Genomic DNA, 22,385 nt, shown 5'->3' with positions numbered 1-22,385 from the left:
CATCCACATTTTACCACGGCTTCTGTTCGACGATTTATAAATATTTAACAGTTAACAAGTAACGTTAATGTTAACAGAGTAGTACTTGTACAGAGCAAAAAGGTCGAAGAAAGAAATCTCACGGTATTTTTTAATCCGTTAACCCTTGAATGTATTAATATCTTTATTTACGAATTCCCAATCTTTTAGCGTTTTTTTTTTTTTTTATTTAGTTGTTTACATTCACAATTTGTCCGATGTGGACATTTGGTAAAATTCCATTATAAATAGATCGTATTTGCGTTTATAATGATTAGAATTGACCTGAATGAAATTGATTTATCTTTGTTGACTATTAATTCTGTGATTGTAGAAGTTACTGATTAAGAGATCCCCTTTTCGCTTCTATCAAATAAATATTTTTTCTATTTATAAAACATACTGACAGAATTTATCTAGGGCGCCTCGTTATCTACTCCGACGCAAAGATAAAGAAACGTTGATTTTCAAATCTTAACAGATTATTAGTTCTATTCATAGGAACCGTGTATGTATATAATTCTGTTCTGTATAAGTAAACCTTGAAAATGAAGATATTGGAGAGAGGCAATAATCCCGATACTAAATTTTGATTGAAAGACGGTACTCGGAAAGGCGAAAGTTTGTTCGATAAACGGTAGATAGAATCGCATAGGACGAGTAACAAGTCTTCTGCTATAAATACGTTTCGTGTGAGACGTAGAAGCCGGCTGACCTTTAACCTCGAAAGGCAGACGGCCTGAAAGTTGAGTTCTATAGAACCCGTGCGAGCAGACAGTTCGCTAGCATATATTTTGGAGTCATGACCCACTTAATCGTCCAAAGTGTGTTGCCACGTCCCTATTCGATCCCTTTTCGAAGGCCATGAACCGCCAGAATAATGCACACATACGATACCGATCCGAATAACACATGATACGCGTGCCACATTCGTCGCTTCCTGCCACCATCGGCTTAGCATAATATCGCTCTGCCTTTGTTTCCATTTGGAATCTAATCGCACAACGCGATAGCGATTCGGTGAATAACAGACAAAGCTGAGTAAACCTACTTTGAGAGGATTTGGATATTAGAAAGTTAAGAAGGAAGTAGTTGCTTGATGGAAGAAATTCGAATTCGAAGAGAAATTTTGAAACTTCTCTTTAATCGTAATGTGAATTTTCTAGAAATTGATTTGAATTTTTAAATATCTATTTGATCTTTTTATATATAAATTATTCCAGACTTTGTATTTCAATTATATAATTATCATTTGATCATTTCTAATTCTATTATTCTTTAGATTATTATTCCTTAGGATTTTTATAATTCTATATTTCTTCTGTAACGAAATTTCCTCTGTATCTGCCTATTGTTGCAATTTCGCCCGTAACAGAAATATTTAAAATTAGTAAAATTCATAAAAAGATAGTTTCTAATAATTTCTCACTGTACTAAGATCTCTTGCTTTCTTTCTCGCTCGACGATATTCATCGATAATCTCTCACGTACATTATATTAAGATCCCTTAGATTATTTTCTACATTATCATTTATTTACGAACCTAGTAATATTTAGTATTCAATTTAGTCAATTTTTTCCAGTCCTTTAACAAATAAAATTCGTAAAAATAAAAGAAAGTAAAAGGAGAAATACGTAGGTTCTTCTCACGGACGATTACTTGCTTTCTCATATGCTGAATTCTAGAGCCACGCGCAACAATTTCTCGGTCTGTGACCGTAACGATGGTAGAGAACGTTAAAACTATATCTAAAAGCAGGAACATCTGTCGCGATGACGCCAGGACACCAGTACGCCAGGTCGCCAGAACGGAATTTTACGATCGAGCCTTTACCATCGGCAAAACCGTCAGTTTTGAGAAAGAAAAGAAGTGAGATCGTGTCGACACACGACAGAGAGATACGTGTTCTTGTAAAACGATCAAGAGGAACGCAGAGGCGTCTTCCGGTTTTACAAGGTCGCCTGCGAGCGTGGCCCTCGCGTGCCTCCTCGTGCCTCCTCGAGCTCGTCGTTTACAGGTTTATGTATTTACAAGTATCGACGCAGACCTGTATTGCCTGTCATAATTGCGACTGTCTGTCAAGTATATTTGACTTTACGATTGTCCCTAGAGTTAACAAGCTCGAACGGTTCCGAAAAATATGTCAACAGACGTTCAGACGATTCTACCATTTTATTCCTAGAGTCATTGAGAATCTTTATGGCTAGTTAAGTAAGTTACTCGAAGGCTGATGTTGAATAATAGAACCAGGATTATTTTAATCTCCGAATGCCAATGTTAGTTACTTGACAAACGATCGTAGTTTGCATTAAAATTCTTAATTCGAAGTTGCGTAACAACCGAAATTTCGCTCCGTTCGTTTAAAGCTTTATTTTTGTTGGAGAATATTACAAAAGTGTTACTTGATGAAATGTTAAGTGTTGGTTAAAAAATATTCCAAAATTTATTCACACCTTTTTAACATTAACTTTACCTTCGATGTTATAACTTCTTCTCTCTAAAATTTTTCGGACAAAGAACAACAAGTACATCCTATACGTACATTACAAACTCTTTATCTCGACGATGCAATAAGATTACCCTTTGGTCAGAAGCTCCTAGCAAACCGCTGTATCCATTAAAAAGAAATCACAAGAGAATAGGTTAAACTGTGACATGAAAGAAACTTGTAGAATCCAATAACATAAATCACAAGCACCGTTAATATTCGTCCAATAAAATACGTTTGAAAAAACTCGTAAAGGCAACTTAAAAGCGTCCTTGAATGGAAGATGACGATGTCAAAGCTCAAACAACGAGAGGACAAAGGAAATTTCTTCATCGTGGTTCTTCGTGTCCCTTACTATTTAGCAGTTCACGCAACCTCTTCAAACATCCCGTGTACGTACAAAACGAACATTCTTCACGACATCGTACACTAATCGTTTTCAATGTCATTCATCGGAGTGGAAGGGAAATTTCGATCGTCGAAAGGCTGGCATCCTCTCGTCCAACGAATTCACGAGGTCGTCGAGCGAGGACGAAGGGACAACGGGGCTTCGCTTTGTTTCCTGACCGACCCAGAAACCCGATTCATCCTTCCTCTCAGTTCCCTTTTTTCTCTCTCTCTCGCTCTTTCTCTCTCTCTCTCTCTCTCTCCTCTCTACCGATCTACTATCGTAGGTGCGCGCACGAGTCGTTTCGCGGAGGCCTCGTTAGTGAAAGTTACCCGCGTTAGTGGGGGAGAAAGTGAAAGCCGTTTCCGGGATAAGTAGTCGCGGTCGCCGTTGAAATTATATCAACGAGGCGGACTGATATTAATGGCTACCCGATTACACGCGATTCGCCGTCATCTGTATCGCGTATTTACGACGAACTGATAATAACGCGGCCATTAATGTACCATACCATCGCATCGTATCGCTATTTAACGATGTTGTTACGACCAAATAAAGTAAAACGATATTACATAGCGCGGTGTATATTTACATAGAGTAATTGACGGAAGTGGTGGAATATTTATAGAAAGCTTTTACGAATATGTTATGGGTGTTGTACGAAACATTTTAAGCACGAAGGGAATTTTCTTTCTTTTTCTTTTTTTCTATTGGTTAAAAAAAAGATCAACCTGCAGAAAATGTTCGTAGAAATTACAATACATTTATCGCAGACATATATTTAATAAAAGAATAAAATATGTATAGAACGAATAAATGTTAAATATGGCCCCACCGAATACTGACATTTATTATGTATTTAAGTAATCGATTATCGAAATACTTTTGTCATCGATGCGAAATATATACTTGCAGTGAATAGCTTGTAATTCCTATATGTATATTTCCAGACCTGTTTCAAACTCTTCCAACATAGTCATAACAGTCGAGTATCATTATAATGCTAATGAAACTTCAAGATGTTTTATATAACACATTGAACATATGCATCATACATATATAGAAGTTTTTTATCGTACGTGTTTAAATCTTTCATGAGCCAGAATAGTGATATTTAGAACTATGTTTTGAAGTGCTGACTATTGCTATAATAATATCTCTCTGAATATGGATAGAAATATTACTATTAATATTGCTATTTATATGATCGACACGTGGAATCGCAATTGCTGATTAACAATTTAATGAACGACATACCTAATTAACCGAAGATAAATTATCGCCTAAAGTGATACGTCCGCGCGAAAACTACGGTTACAATCATTAATACCTGTCTGCCCTTTCGACGTCTAATGCCTTTTTCTCTCGTGTGATTACGTAAATTCATTTCAACGATGCAACAGTCATTAAACAAGTTTACAGCCTGCACTGTCACACTTTCTATCGTAATTGCTTCATCGAGTATCAGAAAGATTTATTGTCCCGCGATGCGGATATATTGTTTTCGAAATAGAACAAATCATGATAATCGAATCTCATTACAATGCTAATAAAATCTCAAAATGTTTCGTATAACATTGATAACATATTTATAAAAGATATTTAAAAGTGGACGAATACTTGCGTGAGCCTGTGCATATATTACATTATTATTATTATGTTAGTATTATATTAATCAATTAAGATCGTAGTGTAAGAATGAAATTAGGCGCGTTAATCAAAATTTTCCAAATATCAGAACCGTTGAACTTCATCGTAACTCTTTCATGGTGCGCTATATCTTTTAAATTATTTCGGATAGTACAGAGAAACACGCGCAGAGGAAACACGAGCTGACATTAATCAACGTTTTTTAAATATCGACGCCACCGAATGTTCTTACAAATATCCCACGATAAATTTTCGAGATTACCTCGACCCGTACATGAAAAGAAAGAGTACGACGAAAGTAGGAATAAGCATTAACTTCATCCTGTTAATAACGTTAGAATTATGTAATTAATAGATAAATAAGTTACAGAGTTAGAATGTTATTCTGTTTTCTTTGATAATCAATTCATACTCACTAAATTTCCTAAATAATTTGGAAAAATTAAATAATCAAATAATCTAAATGACTGAAAGAATTCGAGCCGATGTTACAGAACAGAAATTGCCTCGATGTTTTTAATAAATCATTTCATGACCGAATATTATTAGATTACAATGCACGAAATGAAATTACAGGATTCTCTTATCTACCTAATATCTAGCGAAACATTAAGATATAATTCCTATTAAATGTAACACACCAAAAAAAAAGAATTAAAAAAAACTCAAATAGTAGCAACTGCGTAAATCAGGGTCGTGAAAGCTTAAAATCGTCGAATGCAAACAGACCAAAAAGGGAAGTAACGCGATGGAAGAGTGACTGGTTGCGAAATCTGGCAAACGAAACACGGCGTGTAAAAGTAAGAAGGAAAAAGGCGTTCCGTTTTTTCCTTTCTGTATCGATTCCCCCCTTTCACGAAACGCGAACACACGAAGAGAGCGCGGCGTGGTCCTCGATCTCGAAAAGGGAAAAGGAACTCGGAAAGTGGAACACGGCCAATGGCCCGATGACCTCCTGACACACATTTCACCGCTCAACGAAAGTGAAAAGAATCGACCGTTTTACGACCCGTTGGTCGGATTTATGGCTGCGGGTACCTGACGAATTGTATTTCTTTCAATTACGTCGATGCCTTCCTCCGGCCAGCATAAAACGACCAATTTTTCTGCCCGCGGCAAACACACCTTCGAAATACGACTATTACATGAGCAAATCATAGACCCTTCGAATTTCGTTTCACTTCTTCGCTGGTGATGATCAATATATTTTCACGTTGGCGTTTATAACCCCCTCGTGGGTGATATACGTTATTGGATATGTATAGTGATTCATAAATCTGTTTAAACGAGGCTAATGTGTTCATTCAGACAGACGCGGTACAGCTGTCGCGAAAATTTGTATATATGGCAATTATATGACTGGAGTAAGTGACATGTGTGTTACATTATGTGTACGAATATGTTCGGGTAGATGAAAATGAATTATATTTATATTCGTAGATGTTTAAATCGTATTTAAGCTGTGTTGCAGGTTGTTCACTCCTCGACACCGTTGAATTATAAACGATTTCCGACGATGTATATTAGCTCGAGGCTAGATCACTTAATTTTTGAACATTTAATTGTATTCTTCATCGATGCTTGATAAAGTTCGTGTTTTCCTAAGTAACACTTATAATCCTGGTAAATGACATATCGAGACTTTTGATCATTTAAAGATATTTTGATCCTATCGTAGAAAGTTGATAATGATAAAACTAAATGTAAAGACAATTATCTTAAAAAGGTATATAGATGCTATATAGATCCTATGTTACGCTCTATACGCTCTATAAATGTAATAAGATGCTTGTGGTAGTATAGAAATATCACAAAATCCCTCTTCGAATTTACACGCAATGACTTCCACGAATGATTCGAGCTACATAATCTAAAGAATTCAGTGATAAGTGTTTATACAATAGATCTTATAAGAATACTTTTTTTTTTGTTTACAATCAATTCTCATTGAGAATTATAAGTAAATTATTCTAACGTGGTACTATAACGTGAATAATAAGTGTTTATCGTATGTTTGATTCTAGCTGAATCTAATGTATCTTATAAGAATACGAAAGAACTTCGACTTGTACAATACTTTGAATTACCGTAGTACTAAGAAAGGAACATCCTTAAGGGCTAACAATGTAGGAAAGAATTGTGGCATTCGTAAATACACGCCGATACAGTTATGTCAGTAGAATAAAATAAATGATAGAACGAAAGCAAGAGAACGGTTCTGAAGATTTTGGACCGTTTGTACCGAACAAAAGTTCCCTAAGAACATGAGTCGGAATGTAAATCGTTCACAGCGTGCATCGATCCGAGATTTAGGCATGAAACCGCAAAGCTTTATCGAGCGTTCCATGCGGTGAAAACTCGGTTTCGAGAAGTTGCCCTTGGTACCTTATAACTTTCGTAAACATCTGTAGAAAGTCCCGCTTTCTCTAAGATAAAGATGATCCTTGATGAATCAACGAGATTGCCTTGGTTAACCTTCGCCTCGACCAAGGATGCACAAATAGTAAAGCAGTCGTTATAAAGCTGGTTGAAGGTAAACGAAGAGAGCGAAATAAGAAAATCTTCTTATGCCGACCTTTAGAGGCACTTACTTGGTTTTTCAGAGTTCCTTGCAAAAACGAAGAAGCAATTCGTACTTCTAATCCGCCTCTTTTCTAAATGGCACGTTTCATCTTAGCTAAATTACGATTTAATCCTGATACAGACAATTGGAAATCTGGATACTCATTTCTACATTTCTTTTACCCATTTCTACATTTCTATTTCCTATTGAAAATATCATAAAACTGCTTTACATTCTTATCGTTTGAGTATTTCAAAATTTATGTAAAATATTTAGACGCTAGTACTGTGACCACGTGTATGTATATCTATTACTTCTATACTTTTAGTTATCAAAAATCAAAGTTATTGAATTTTCCTCTAAACGTACCCCAAACCATCATAGTCGCCATCGTCGTATTACAACTTCAAACTGACTTATGTACTTGTTGAATAAGGGTTGAATGCTTTATATGACGATCGAGCGGAATCGTAGAACAAACTGGAAGAACAATTTTAGAATTGATGACAGTCCTTGGTCAACAAAGAACAGCCACGGTATTGGGCTTGGATTACCCTAGCCCTGCTTATCGTCCCGATATCCTTGGCTCCGTTTTTAGCCTGAAATCGCGGGCATAGGTGCACTTTGGCCTCTGTTTTACACACACGTGCTCACATGTTAAAGCCAGTATATCAACCACTTGAGTAAACGAGCACGTAACTTCGTTGCTCTAACAATAACCGCAGTGGCGCGCACACGGAAATCGAACCTGCTTTGGTAGCTGGAATGGCACAACACGCTTCTTCGCCCACTCTACGCATCACGATCCTATTTTAAACAGCGCGAGAATGATGAATTTGCCATAAGCAAAATTATACCAACAACAAGTCGCATTATTTTCATTACATTTTTAATGGATATTCTTTGTAAATTATATTCCTTTAATTTTGATACTTTGACGAATTCCCTGTTTTCCTTTCCATAAAATCTTCGAGTATACCGAATGGTACAAGAAGTGGTCAGATTTCAAAGCAACGATCGAATTTCTTGGAATCACTCTTAATAATAGACATCTTGAATAGCCTTATACACTTTTGATGTATTTAGACCGAATGGCGACTGTTCATTCAGAATGCCGACTATTTCCGAGGCAGAAGCTTGTATATGTCCTGACACTACACGGACACGAAATTTGCTCGTGACGTGGTGGTAGTCACGGTTATTAATAACAACTAAATAACAGGTTGACCTTCGTCGATACGTCTCGATGTATTTTAACATCAGAACGGGAAACGCGTTCGTGAAACAGGCGCCATCGTGAACTCCAGGATTCGCGTACCATTGAACGTGGTCCAAAATCCTTCGTTACCAGCGAACGATCGCGTGTGTCTCATCAGTCACTTTGTCATTATCATCGTTGCGAAGTGACGGCAGTAAAGCGATCGTGCGACACGAGCCTGAGGCCATCGAGTATTTTACGAGGCATTGTTCGACAGAAAGATCGCGCCAGTCGTATAACAGTGCACATTAGAGCTCCCAGACGGTTTAAGAGCACTTTAGGGCCATGGTTTTTATTCACAGGTAAATTCGAAGGCCTCCAATGCTTTTTACGACGATCCTGTGTCCGTAAATCTCGTATACGATTTCAAAGGGCAGAATAAAAGAATCGCCGTTCTGAAGGATGTTGGAGAATATATCTGAAATGATATTAGACGGTAGAAATGACGACGATATGATTTCAAAGAGATATAGGGCTATTTTTGTATTTGCTTGTATAAGTTCGAATGTTTTCAAAATGTCGTAATCTAAGCTCTAATTATACAATGTCGTAATTATACAAGTTACAGATTGTAATTTGTCTCTTGTCGATCAATAATAAAATTGATGATTTTATTAACATTAGTTGTAGTAATACAACTAATATTACGTGCTGAGTGGTATCTCTGGTATCTGTTACGAGTGATATCGCTGATCACTAATATCGAAATTAGTAACTAGTTAAAAGTTTATAATTATAGTTACGCGTGCGAGTGACTTGAAATCTGTAAAATTTACTTGTGCAACTTTATTACGTTGATCCTATCTGGTCAACAAAATCTATTAGTATTTATGACTTGTAATACTTCACTAAATACTAATTCGATTGTGTACAAGAGCATCTGATCACCTTTTTTTTTTAAATGATTTAGAGAGTCTAAGGAATGAATCGAACGATCCCGAAACTTTGTAATACATTCAATGTAACAAAGAGACGGTTCAAGGCTTCCCTTTGGCGTGTCTAAAGAAAAAATGTATATTTTTGCGACGATGTGTTTCTTTGCGAGAACAGACGAAAAGAATACGGAGCAACAGAGGTCGCAAATCATGCCAACTTACTCTTCGACCCCTGCAAATCCATTACGATATTTCAGGGCCGAATATTTAAGGGATTCAAAGCGTAAGGCGTAACGGTCCACAAGGAGCCGTAAATTTCGAACAGTCAAAAGAACAGGACGCGATGTTTCCCCAGTTTCAGGTGTAGTCGATTATGAGAGAAAAGTAGAGGTTGTAAATATTTGACAGAAGGTTCCCCGGTGCTTTACGATGTTTTGAAAAGCTGTATACTTCAACAAGGCGTTAATAACCAAACGAAATTACAAATTGTCTGCTAGTAATGGCCTGTTTAACGATCCTAACTAAATCATAGTAGATTTTACAAACGTATCATGTTACTTAAATCTCAACGAAGTCACGTCTATTAAAGAGACGTAAGCACATACGTTCAACGAAGACGCGGTCACCATATTATAATTACAAATGAAGAAACGAATTCTATTTTTATAAGACTTCAATTACTAATGTACTCCTCGACGATCTATTTTTTGTATTCTGTTTCGCAATTTGCCTCTTTATAGGCATCATGCGATGTATAAAGTGACAAAGCGCCGGTTCTGTCGCGTGCTTCTCAATTTAAACAATCCTGAAAGTCGATCGACAAGTAGTATCTTCGAAATTCAAAAACAAATGATTTCCTTGCCATCACGAGCTAATACAAATGAACGATATACAATGGTTCATGATCGTTTTTAGATACTTATCATAGAAAATTTTAATAGTGTTATGTACGTTGCATGTAACTTTCTCATATTCAAACTACCTGACATACTCAGAAAACATTTCTATAGGTGTTCAAATACTTTTGTGACGCACTGTATAGCTTCTCTACGTGTTGCCCGGTTGTCTGCTTTATCTTTTACCATGTAGGTAGTTCCCAACGAAGGTCGAGTGCCGTCCACCATTCAACAACCGATCTTTCCGTCTTCTTCTACTTTCCGGATTCCGTCTCTCTATCCTGTTTCTCCCTCCTCTCTATTTGCAGTTCGCGGAGCATGCTTGGAACAACAATCGAATGCGGAAAAATTCTTGACAAGGACGCAGATGTCAAGGACACTTAACACACACATCGCTATATCACCTGACTTACACTTTACAATGGGCCATTACCGCAGGCTGATCATTAAAGATAGGCTTTTCAGTTGACGCCGGTCTACCTCTTACCAACGAGATCATTCTTAGTATACAATTGAACTTTTCATATTCTTAGGATCGTCGTCTAAAACGGGTGACCGCTATTATTCGTTATTTTTCCTTTGTTATCCGACCACACAAGCTAAGCTTGTACACTCAAAGTACATTTTATGTTAATGTCGAAAACGGAATTTCCAGCGGTAATCAGAATAAAATCCTCGAAAAGAGGAAAAACCAATGGGTTTAATGCGATTGCTGCCTTACTGGAATATTACTCCATTATCCTCGATACCCTGATTCTTTCTAATCACATGAAATCTCCAGTTGCGCAGTCCGTTTAAGAGGCAGCATTTGGTTTCTAAATGAACCCAACGATTTATAAAGTTAATTGTACATATGATCTTTTGATTAATTCATACATCGCAAAATACAATACATAATAAATATACACGCATACTACTACATAGTACGTATATTAATGAAATGTTAGGTCAAACAGGAATGTTAATGATGATCGCGAAGAGCAATTATTACCTGAATTTTGCAGGAAGCTCCATTTTTTCCGTCGTCGTGATCGTGATTTTCCATCGTGAATCCTCGCCTCTACGGTTCTGGCCTTGACGTGTCTCGATACGACGTACATGAGCTTACACTGACGTACACTATGTGCACACAGCTGCATACAGGTCACGAGGACGTGACGTCTAGTTGGAGCACGTACGCGCGTCAACAAAAATTAATCATAACGCAATGTAGAAACTGCTCCAAATTTCGGCTACCTCGATGAATCACCTGTAATTAAACATAGTTAAATATATCAGAGAAAATTATACACTTTAAACATTTCATGACAAAAACACATAAATATTGATAAAAATATATAAATTAACGAGAAACTGACGGCTAAAAGAAATATTTATCGTAATCTTATATTATCGTACACTAATAAATTTTAATTATTTGTTTGGGAACGATATATTAAAATCGAATACGTGATTCATATTCATAGATATCGTGGTTTGAACTAATAATGATAGTCTTGTTACGAGATTAGAAAAATCTTTATTATCTCGTATGTATCTTGGAAACAAAATAGTCTAGAGATAAAGAACTTTTCCAGAAGATTTTGCTGTAAATTTTGTTGAAAGATTGTGCCATAATATGAATAAGTACATGTATACAAGAAGAAGGTAATAAAGAGTGAAACTATAGCCGATGTAATTTGAGAGATTGTATCGCGGCGTTCAATCGTTCAGATTGCTCGAGAATTTTGTAGGCAAAGAAGGAAGTTTTAGCTTGCAATCTCGGAAATTACTTCAACTTTTGAAACATTGTTTTACCACTCTCCATTGATGCATATTCTCGAGGCCATCGCTAATTCTTATTAGTATATTAGTATTACAACATATGTATTGATTGGTATTATATCATTCTAATTGATGTATGTAATTGATAATGTAATAGGATTTAATCTCCTCTTTCTTGTAAAACAAAAGTGGAAAAACTTTTATTACAGAATTCAACTTCTTTGGATTTCTGAAATCTATGTTGATAGAAGTTACATTTTGTAATACAGAGAACCAAGTTTTCTTGTAGTATCTAATTTCATAAGACTTTTGAAACAATGTCAAAGCGTAATTCTTCAGTATCATGACAATTACAATCAACGACATAGTCGTAAATAGTTATCATCCATCGTTCTACGTATTCCAATTGAACGACAGAATAATTTATTCTTACGAAATGAAATTGTAAATTCCATGTAAACCCTGTTAATGACAAACCGGTTCGATATCGTCCCATGGCATCGCGAATGTACTCCCCAACAACATAACGAAAATGTGCGTGTGATTCACGCGAATCATGAGTTCGTATGCGACGAGATGCATTAAATGGTAGAGCGTATCAAAAGAAACGTACACGTGCGAATACTCCACGTGTATGCAAGTATAAACACACAGACCCAGTCTTGGGATTTCGGGTCGATAGCCGTGACGTCAGTGAATCAAACGAAAGAGAGTAGGAGAGAGGAAAACGGCGCACGTTGATAGAGAGATAAGAGAGTGGAGAAAAATAGAAAAGTTGTTTATAGAAAACCAGAGAGAAGGAGAGAGAGAGAGAAAGAGAGATATAGCGAAAAAGAACAGGACAGGGTAGTTAAAGAGGAAAGAGAGAGAGAGAGAGAGAGAGAAACGAAGAGGCGAATGAAGTTCAAGGTTGACGCGCTTGAATGCACGTCCCACGCGGAAAATAGGAAAAGAGAGCGAATGTATTTCCCAACTCCGAGGAGAAACGTGAATCGGATGGTAGGCAAGCGGTACGATTGTCGGTAGGAAAATCTGCGAACAAACTTTGCCTCTTGTGAAACCAACCATGATTGATCAACCACTGTGGCTATTTTAATGGAAAACCACTCGCGGAGCTTCCATTCACTTGTGGAATCGTAATCCGTTGAAAATGAAACATGTCGGTTTTGTCAGATGGAAAACTCCTTGAAATCACTTTGGTAAAAATCAAGAAAAAACGAGACGATAGGCAAATTCGTGAAAGAAATGAAATTTCATTGACTCCCATTAGCAATAAGGGAGCCATTATTAATGACATAAGATTGTATTATCATAATAGGATTATGAAGTTATGAATGTTACAACATTTCCTATGTAGCTACGGGAAATAACGAAAATTTTGTAATTTTAATTCGACGTTCAGATGATTCCATAGAATCGTTAATTGTTATTACGTGTCGATGGTGACATCAGCAACAATGTTGCACTATATGAACATCTATAACGAAGCACGTGTTAGATGATAAAATTCGAGGAAGTTATAAACAAGAATATTTTCTCATTTGGTTCGCTTCTTTCCAGAAAATCGCGTGTTTGGTGGGTGTTTCATAATGAGACGTCCTAGTGACATTATTACGAGGCGATAATCCTCGTGACTAAGCGCAATAACAACGTGGATAACTTGCGGCGCATTGCATCCTTTTGTATACATCACAGATGGATAGGTGCAAAATATAAAAATTTTATATTACGGCATATAGTCATAAAAAAGATAGAAATTGATAAAACGGTCCAAATGCCAACTACAAAAATCAGAAGATCGAATGTCACAAGAAATTGGGATTTACACAATAAAAGATTCTATTTGTTTATAAGTAAAATTTAACTCGAATCTAAACAGTTAATGAATATACGTTCAATGATTCTCATCGATCGTGATAATTAATAATAACAACGTATCACAATAGATGATTTTATTAATTTAACAAGCTAAAAGACTGAAATTGTATCCATAATATACAGGGACTCTATTTGTTCAAGGTAATCGACATGAAACAGTCTACAGCTACTACGTATTATTGTTCTTTCACAGGTATGATGCAACTGCATGAATCGCAATCAACCGCGAGAGCGCGTTTAAAAAGCTGTGCCAGAATTTTAATCGGCTCGTAATTTCGCTGTTAATTTCGTAATCGGGAAGATATCTGAAATGCGCGCGATAAATTGACACAGGCGCCCAAGAACGTCGGATTACTTGCGAAAAACAACGCGAGCGAAAAACAAACAGGCTTTTAAAAAAAATGGACGAAATGAAGAAAAAAGAAGAGAGGAGCTATCTTTTAATAAGATATCTGAAAATAAGAAGAAGCAACGTCGAAGTTAAGAAGGTCGGGTCACAACGTACAAACGTTTCATCGGATTACGAAAACAGTCCAGTTTTCCCCACGCGATTAAAGGTTTTCGCAGAACTAATAGCATCAACGGCGACACGATATCTTTCAAACATTCCGGAAGAACGAGGAAGCCACAGACCCGCTCAGGAGTGTAATCCTGAAAGGGGAATTGGACTAGATCCTTGTTCCATTGGCCTAGCAAACTCCAACTGGATCTCGAGTTTGTTGTCACGACTCTCCACTGTACTCAGACCGTAATCGTATTTGGGTTAGCATGCCCGGACGTGACCTGGACGTGGTAACCTTGAACTTGCCGCCCCCGGATGAGCCAACATCAACTCCCAAACCCTGTTCCATCACGAGAAAAGGATGGGTACCGGTAATACATTCCAAGAAGAGAAGAAAATAACCAGAAATCTAAAGACATGAAAGAGAATTTACTTTTAGTTCCCTCCACTAGGCCTTCTCTCGTCTTGCTTCTTATAGCTCGTAAAGCTGAATCTTCAAAAGAGAACTTCCTGGTACGACTAAATATTCGTTTGCTTTAATATTTTGTATCCTGCAATATATATGTCGGGTTTACATTGCAATTAGGATTAGGGGCGTGAAACGAATCGTCGTTTGGTTTACGCATTGTCGATAAGCAATAGAGAAGACATTGACTAGTGCAGATACGATTATTATAGGATTGGACAAGGAACCGTGGTAATTAGATACTCGAGAAACTAATGACAATGATCCTAGGCTCAATAACGAATCCGCGGTCGACGGGATGGTGGATGAACATGCTCACAAAATCTAAGTCGGACTCTTTGTTAAAACGTGGAATATCCACCGAGCGTGCAGACGTTACGTAACTCGCTAATACGACTTCACCAGAGAGAATGAGTTTCCTTCGCGATTATGCTGCAGAGGAAAACTATGATGGGGTGTGTCTAAGGACACGAGATTCTTGGATTCGTCGAGGATAGCCTTCGTTTAGAAGGTGAGGGAAATTGGCGTTGCTGCTAATTGGTCAATCTCCATATCGGTGGTTAGAAAAAGATGCTAGCCGCCCTCGAGGGAAAGTTGCTAGTGGGAGACGCCGTTCGTTGAAAGAAATAGATCTCCCCTATCTTCCCGTAGTTGGGACAAAGACTGTTTATCTGTTCGAAGGACTTTAGGTAACTAGATATTAGTGTTTATAACGGCCCTCGGGCTAGCTGATCACGTACTGTGGAGAGACATCGACATCTGGCAATCATCTTTCTCGAAGAATAGGAACTGCGTGTGGCCACGGGACAGAGACCGTTGGAATGTTTACTGTCATGTGTCGCCAGAGATATTTCTTTTAAGGAGAGCTATAGAATTACTTCATACCTTTGTTAGGCAAAACGTTCATCCCTTGACCGCGGCTACGTTCGGCGACTGGCTATCGCCTCGAGCCCAAGCTCATTATCACAAATCTTGAACAAATACAATCGGATCGAAAGACGACAATTGTTTAATTACGCCTATGATAGAATCTAGACTACGGTGTTAAGGGATTTTCCCGGGGTTCCAAAGGGAGGACTCCGATGTCCTTTCATCTCCGACACGGCCATCCTGACTATCACACGTCCTCGTGTGTAACTAAAATATTGCAAAAATTTTTTTTTTTTTTTTTTTTTCTTTTTTTTTTTTTTTTTTTTACATTAGACTCGACGTAACTGATATTATTTACCATTCAATTAAATGTTCCAAATAAGTCGAGGGTACATTTCGATAACAAGATTCTGTTCAGAGGTTTGACAAGCAGGGAAATGAAAAAGAACTAAAATTAGTGGCGTTATAATTTGTATCCAAAGTGCTAGTTGCATTCCGTGAGTTATCAGTCAGACCATAACGACACGACAGATCATTTTCGATTTCGTACACGGGTGAATCTCAGATTGTTGGATCGTGTTACTACGTTGGGCGTATTACGAAGGCGCAGAGTGTCCCACTGGACGTATTACGAAGGCGCAGAGTGTCCCACTGGACGTATTACGAAGGCGCAGAATGTCCCACTGGACGTATTACGAAGGCGCAGAATGTCCCACTGGACGTATTACAAAGGCGCAGAATGTCCCACTGGACGTATTACAAAGGCGCAGAATGTCCCACTGGACATATTACAAAGGCGCAGAATGTCCCACTGGACATATTACGAAGGCGCAGAGCACCACACTGGATGCACAGCCGCAACGTGGTATTAATGATCCTCTGAGGTCCGTGAACTTGCATCGTTATTATCACCGTCGTTGTCATCATCGTAGACGTCTAACTCAGCAGGAACGCTGCTGTCTGGCGTTTTTCTCAGTCTGTCATGTCTGTCCTTATATGATCTTTTACCGTCTAAAGTTTCTAAGGTGTACCTATCTCCTTCCAAAATCTCTGCTATCCTGAATGGACCCCTGAATTTCGGATCTAGCTTCGTTTGGTTTCTTTCCTCGTTTTTGCGTAATACAAAATCACCAAGGTTAAACCTAACTACTTGAGCTTTGTTTTTGTCGAACCTATCCTTATCGTATTTGGCACTTGCTTCTATATTCTTTATCGCCTGTTGTCTTACATGGGAGATGTCTAATTCTCTTTCTTCGATGTTGTCGGGTACGGACAAGCCGTAGGGTCTCGCTGTTTTACCGATTAGTAGTTCCAATGGGCTCGACTTAGTCACGCGGTTGGGGGTAGAATTTAAAGCTAGTTGTGTTTCCCCGATCGCGTCTTGCCAGGACCGCCCGGTCGTTTCTATTGTTGTGAACGTATTTTTTTTTAGCGTACCCATAATACGCTTTACCTGTCCGTTGGCCCTGCTAGCACCGGTTGCCATTAAGTGGAGTTTAATATGTTTATCTCTACAAAGTCTTGAAATTCTTTGCCTGTAAAACATCTTCCTCGGTCTGCTATTATCCAGCGAGGACTCCCGAATAAAAATATAGCATACTTAAGTGTTTTAACGATACTAAGGGAATCTATTTTACGAGTATGATGCAGATATACGAATTTAGTAAAAACGTCGACCAAAACAATGACATATTCTTTCGAATCATTTTCACCGCTTAGTTTGCCCGCTATGTCCACGTGAACTGTATGCCAGGGTATGCTGGTCTTAGGTATAGGACGTAATTCAGCTTGTATTTTACCTGAACTTGCCTTCGAAACTTGACAAGCATGACGGTTCTCCACGAATTTACGAACATATTTTCGTCATTCCTTCGAACCAGTAATACTCGCACAGTTTCTCAAGCGTTTTATCCCAACCTAAGTGCATAATGGACTGGTGCACATGGTTAATAACGGACCACCTAAAACCTCTTGGGACAATGGGCAAGCGGAGAGGTCTGCCTTTTCTCTGTATCTTACGATGAAGGAATTACCGGACCGTAATTCATACATATTCGCTATATTTTCCGTGAGCTCCTCGTTTTGCAATTTATTGACGATCTCAGAAATTTGGGAGTCGCAACGTTGTCCCGCTAATAGCCAATCTTCGGAGATTTCGGTCGGATTGATTTCCTTCTCTACGACTTTGTTGATCGTACGGTGATCTAAGTCTACGGGGTTCCGCGAGAAGAAATCTACGTGAGCCTCTCGTTTACCTTCTTGATACATAATGTCAAAAGTAAAAGTTTGTAAGCAAGCCCACCACCTGTAAACACTGTCATTTAATTTCACACCATTTCTAGAGATGACTTTAAGGAATTACAATCAGTAACGACAAGAAATTCTCGATCATGTAAATAGTGGCGAAAATGTTTAACAGCGTATAACGACTGCTAACGTCTCTAGTCCATATGAATGATACCTAGATTCCGCAAGGTTAGTTCCTTTTCTGTAATATTTCACTACCCTGTTTTTAGCTTCAACCTTATGCGTTAAAGTAACCCCATATACATCCAAACTAGCGTCAGTATGTAATCCTATCGGATAATCAGGGTCAAATATCGTTAACGCCAAAGCATCAGTCCGGATGGAAGTTGCCTTTTGCCTCCTCTTTTCGTGTTTATCTGTCCAAGTTATGTTTTTGTTACCGAAAGTAAGTGTGCATAGAGGTTTCATTACCTGTGAAGATTTAGAGACGAATTTTCGGAAGTAAGAAACTAAACCTATGAACTGTCTATGCTGTGTGACGGTCGTTGGTTCAGGTAAAGAACTCAAGGTTTGCATTCCACCCGGGTTGGGGCGGACTTCTCCGTTATGAATTACATGTTCCAAATAGAGTACCGATATGTTTAGGAAAGAGCATTTAGAAGAATTAGATGAAAATCTGGCATTTACGAGGGTATTTAATACGGTGTATGGTCTTTTTAGAACTCGATCTATGGAGTAGGCAACAATTAGAACATCATCCAAATAAACAACAATGTACGAATGGCACGTTGGGTGCCATACGTGTTTCCAAAGGAATCTCAAGCACGATCTCATTTCGTTCGCTCGCAACATGAAAACCAACAGCTGTTGTCGAATACAATGAAGAAAAGTGTGGTATAAATTATTTCGACCAAATGGTTTCTTATGCCTTCTTAGAAAAGGGATCAAATGGTACCGAAGACTTGGTACGACTACTTCTGGGTACTTCTGTGGTAAACGCTTTGATGGTTTTAAAATTGCAGCAAGGAAGAAATTAGAATATTTAGAAAAGTATTAGTTGCAAAATTATTAGGGTTGTCTAAAAATGCAAAAATCCTTGTTTCAACGGAGTCAGCGCAATATCGCCGTTCGGAAAAACGATTATGAAAATAAAAGGACGTCGTGTGGACAGAACAAAGGCACAAAAGAATTTGAAGAAAACAACAACTTATTGTCCAAATCGTCCATTGCTGTATATTTTCTAGAATTAGGATGAATAGGGATTTGGCGAAATCCGCTGGCCATGTCAGACTAGTAAAATATCTCGCATTTGCAATCTCGCGACTTGATCTGCAATAAGGGGTAAAGGATACCGATCCGCGACCGTATTTTTATTTAGTTCTTGAAAATCTACTAATCATCTATCTGAACCATCGTTCGTCTTCACGTGTAACATAGGCCTCGCGAACGGTGAATTACTAGGCCTTATGATATTTGGCTCCAATTAATTCGCTTATTCTCTCACGTACTATTCTGCGCTCTTCCTCGCGGAATCTATAAGGACTTTTTTTGTACGGTGATGTTAGGATCAATTAATTGTATTTCTAACTGGCCTGTATTTACGCGAGTACGTAGGAAACCCGTAACGAATGAATCTTTGATTTTTCGAAAAGAAAGATTAATCGAATTTTATCGCTACCATGTACCTCATTGTCAACTTCATTAACATCGATCTCGTTTTCAGCGGTTTTATTACAGGCATTAATTATTTTTGTTTTACACATAGCGAGACTAGTTTGTGTAATATTGCGTCAAAACCTTGGCTTGAAATTTAACGAGCAATCGCGATATCATATTTTTAAATAACTATAAGCGAGGACATGAAGAATTTATCTCTAACCACTAACACCTGCAACGGACAAGATTTGAGATGTGCGTTTAGTACAAATATTTCTTATTCCTCGCATTACTACTGTATCAATCGTTCTTTTGCCAGAAAATCTCAAGACTACGGATTCTTTAATTAGTGAGCACTCGGCTCCAAAATCGGGGTAAAAATGGAAACGACTCACCCGGATGACTTGATCCACCAGTTGGTGCTTCCACTACGTAGAAGTCGATTCGACGTTCGTTATTGAAATTATATTCAGGGCACTGCATTGTAAGGATTTTCCTCCATAATCAAATTAACAGCTGCGCATCATGCAGCGGAGTCGAAGCCCGCGGTTTCAGGGTTAAAACGCGGCGGCGAAAAATTGTTAGGTTCCACACTCGATTTTTGCACTAGCAACAGAATTAACTCGCGCACGATGGTCGTAAGCTCTTGCACTGTTATAACCGGCACTGATCCCACTTCTGATGTCGGGTTTACATTGCAATTAGGATTAGGGGCGTGAAACGAATCGTCGTTTGGTTTACGCATTGTCGATAAGCAATAGAGAAGACATTGACTAGTGCAGATACGATTATTATAGGATTGGACAAGGAACCGTGGTAATTAGATACTCGAGAAACTAATGACAATGATCCTAGGCTCAATAACGAATCCGCGGTCGACGGGATGGTGGATGAACATGCTCACAAAATCTAAGTCGGACTCTTTGTTAAAACGTGGAATATCCACCGAGCGTGCAGACGTTACGTAACTCGCTAATACGACTTCACCAGAGAGAATGAGTTTCCTTCGCGATTATGCTGCAGAGGAAAACTATGATGGGGTGTGTCTAAGGACACGAGATTCTTGGATTCGTCGAGGATAGCCTTCGTTTAGAAGGTGAGGGAAATTGGCGTTGCTGCTAATTGGTCAATCTCCATATCGGTGGTTAGAAAAAGATGCTAGCCGCCCTCGAGGGAAAGTTGCTAGTGGGAGACGCCGTTCGTTGAAAGAAATAGATCTCCCCTATCTTCCCGTAGTTGGGACAAAGACTGTTTATCTGTTCGAAGGACTTTAGGTAACTAGATATTAGTGTTTATAACGGCCCTCGGGCTAGCTGATCACGTACTGTGGAGAGACATCGACATCTGGCAATCATCTTTCTCGAAGAATAGGAACTGCGTGTGGCCACGGGACAGAGACCGTTGGAATGTTTACTGTCATGTGTCGCCAGAGATATTTCTTTTAAGGAGAGCTATAGAATTACTTCATACCTTTGTTAGGCAAAACGTTCATCCCTTGACCGCGGCTACGTTCGGCGACTGGCTATCGCCTCGAGCCCAAGCTCATTATCACAAATCTTGAACAAATACAATCGGATCGAAAGACGACAATTGTTTAATTACGCCTATGATAGAATCTAGACTACGGTGTTAAGGGATTTTCCCGGGGTTCCAAAGGGAGGACTCCGATGTCCTTTCATCTCCGACATATATATATATATATATATATATATATATATATATATATATATATATATATATATGAACTTCATCTTTAACTCTAAACACAAAGAAAATATTGATAGATTTCTGATTTTACTAACATATGTGGAAGAATATTTATCATTTAATAAGAACACGTTTGAAGTTACTCAAAGTTAAATTAAAAATTGATCATGATCTAATTGGCTGGTAATAGAGTAGAAATATCACTTACTGAAATTGTGTCAACAATGTAAACTTCTTTTAGTACTGAAGAAGTTTATGTAGCATTTCTTTTTCTGAAGTTAGGTGCAGAATTTATTTCACTAATTAGAGTTGTTTATACGCAACTTGTACTCTTGAACATAGAAGTTCGCTTATTCTTGTTAATGTATAAGACAAATTAATTGTCTATTGAAGATAATGGGTCAAATAAAGCCACCTTTTATTAAGGAATCTTTCATCCTTAAACAATAATCCGTCCTCGACTCAACTTTCAACAAGCACAACGTGTAAGATCCCATTAATAACGCTAATCAACACTAATCGAGTTGAAACCTATTTTGATACCTGATTTGGTACAAAAAACTACTTAAGCGACTAAAATGATTCGATATAAGAGCGCTACATTCTAAATTATTCGTTCTGGCTAAACATTTACAAAACTATTTTTCATATTCAACCAAATTTAGATGATTTACATAACCTATAAGGAAATTAAATATTGTATTCGTTCAATCATAATTGAACTCTTGTTTACCTTTAACGTACAAAGTTCTTCTTTTGAATGTTTTAATTCAAGGTAAAATCATTTGTATGCATGAAAATAACGTTCATCTCTACATTGTATATTTTCATAACGTATTAGGTGGATCTTCCTGAGATCAACTTTTCCCAAGCCTTGGGGCGAATAAGACAGTCATGGACGACCTCGGGCAAGTGTTGGCTCCCAGCTACGTATAACGGGTTGCCCGTGACCGGGGAGAACCTTGGCCATGGATGTACGCCGGGTGTAGTGACGCAGGCGTCGCGACGCGCGCGTTTATTTCTTTCATGATTGCTTTTTCCTACAATTTAAAAAAAATAGGAAACATAGACAATTTAAACTACTAAATTTTGCAAAGCAACGCATTTCCTTATAAATTTTTTGATCTTCTGATTTTTATAATTTCAATTTGGGAATTT

General features: G+C 38.0%; 1 long non-coding RNA gene across 1 annotated transcript in view; it reads right to left on the bottom strand.

Moving 5' to 3' along the window:
- The window catches only part of LOC138178613 (uncharacterized), a 131,657-nt gene that overhangs the window by 106,170 nt on the left and 3,102 nt on the right, over positions 1-22,385 (bottom strand). Inside the window, exons 3-4 of the long non-coding RNA XR_011172757.1 lie at positions 21,961-22,267; positions 11,129-11,386 (exon numbers count right to left, since the gene is read on the bottom strand). This is a non-coding gene — a long non-coding RNA (uncharacterized LOC138178613). The remainder of the gene's footprint in view (positions 1-11,128; positions 11,387-21,960; positions 22,268-22,385) is intronic.

This window comes from Bombus flavifrons, chromosome 3, assembly GCF_040668555.2.
Source record: "Bombus flavifrons isolate JBK064 chromosome 3, iyBomFlav1_principal, whole genome shotgun sequence".
Classification (NCBI taxonomy): domain Eukaryota; kingdom Metazoa; phylum Arthropoda; class Insecta; order Hymenoptera; family Apidae; genus Bombus; species Bombus flavifrons.
Note: the sequence above shows the minus strand (reverse complement) of the source record. Positions and strands in the feature narration are given on the sequence as shown.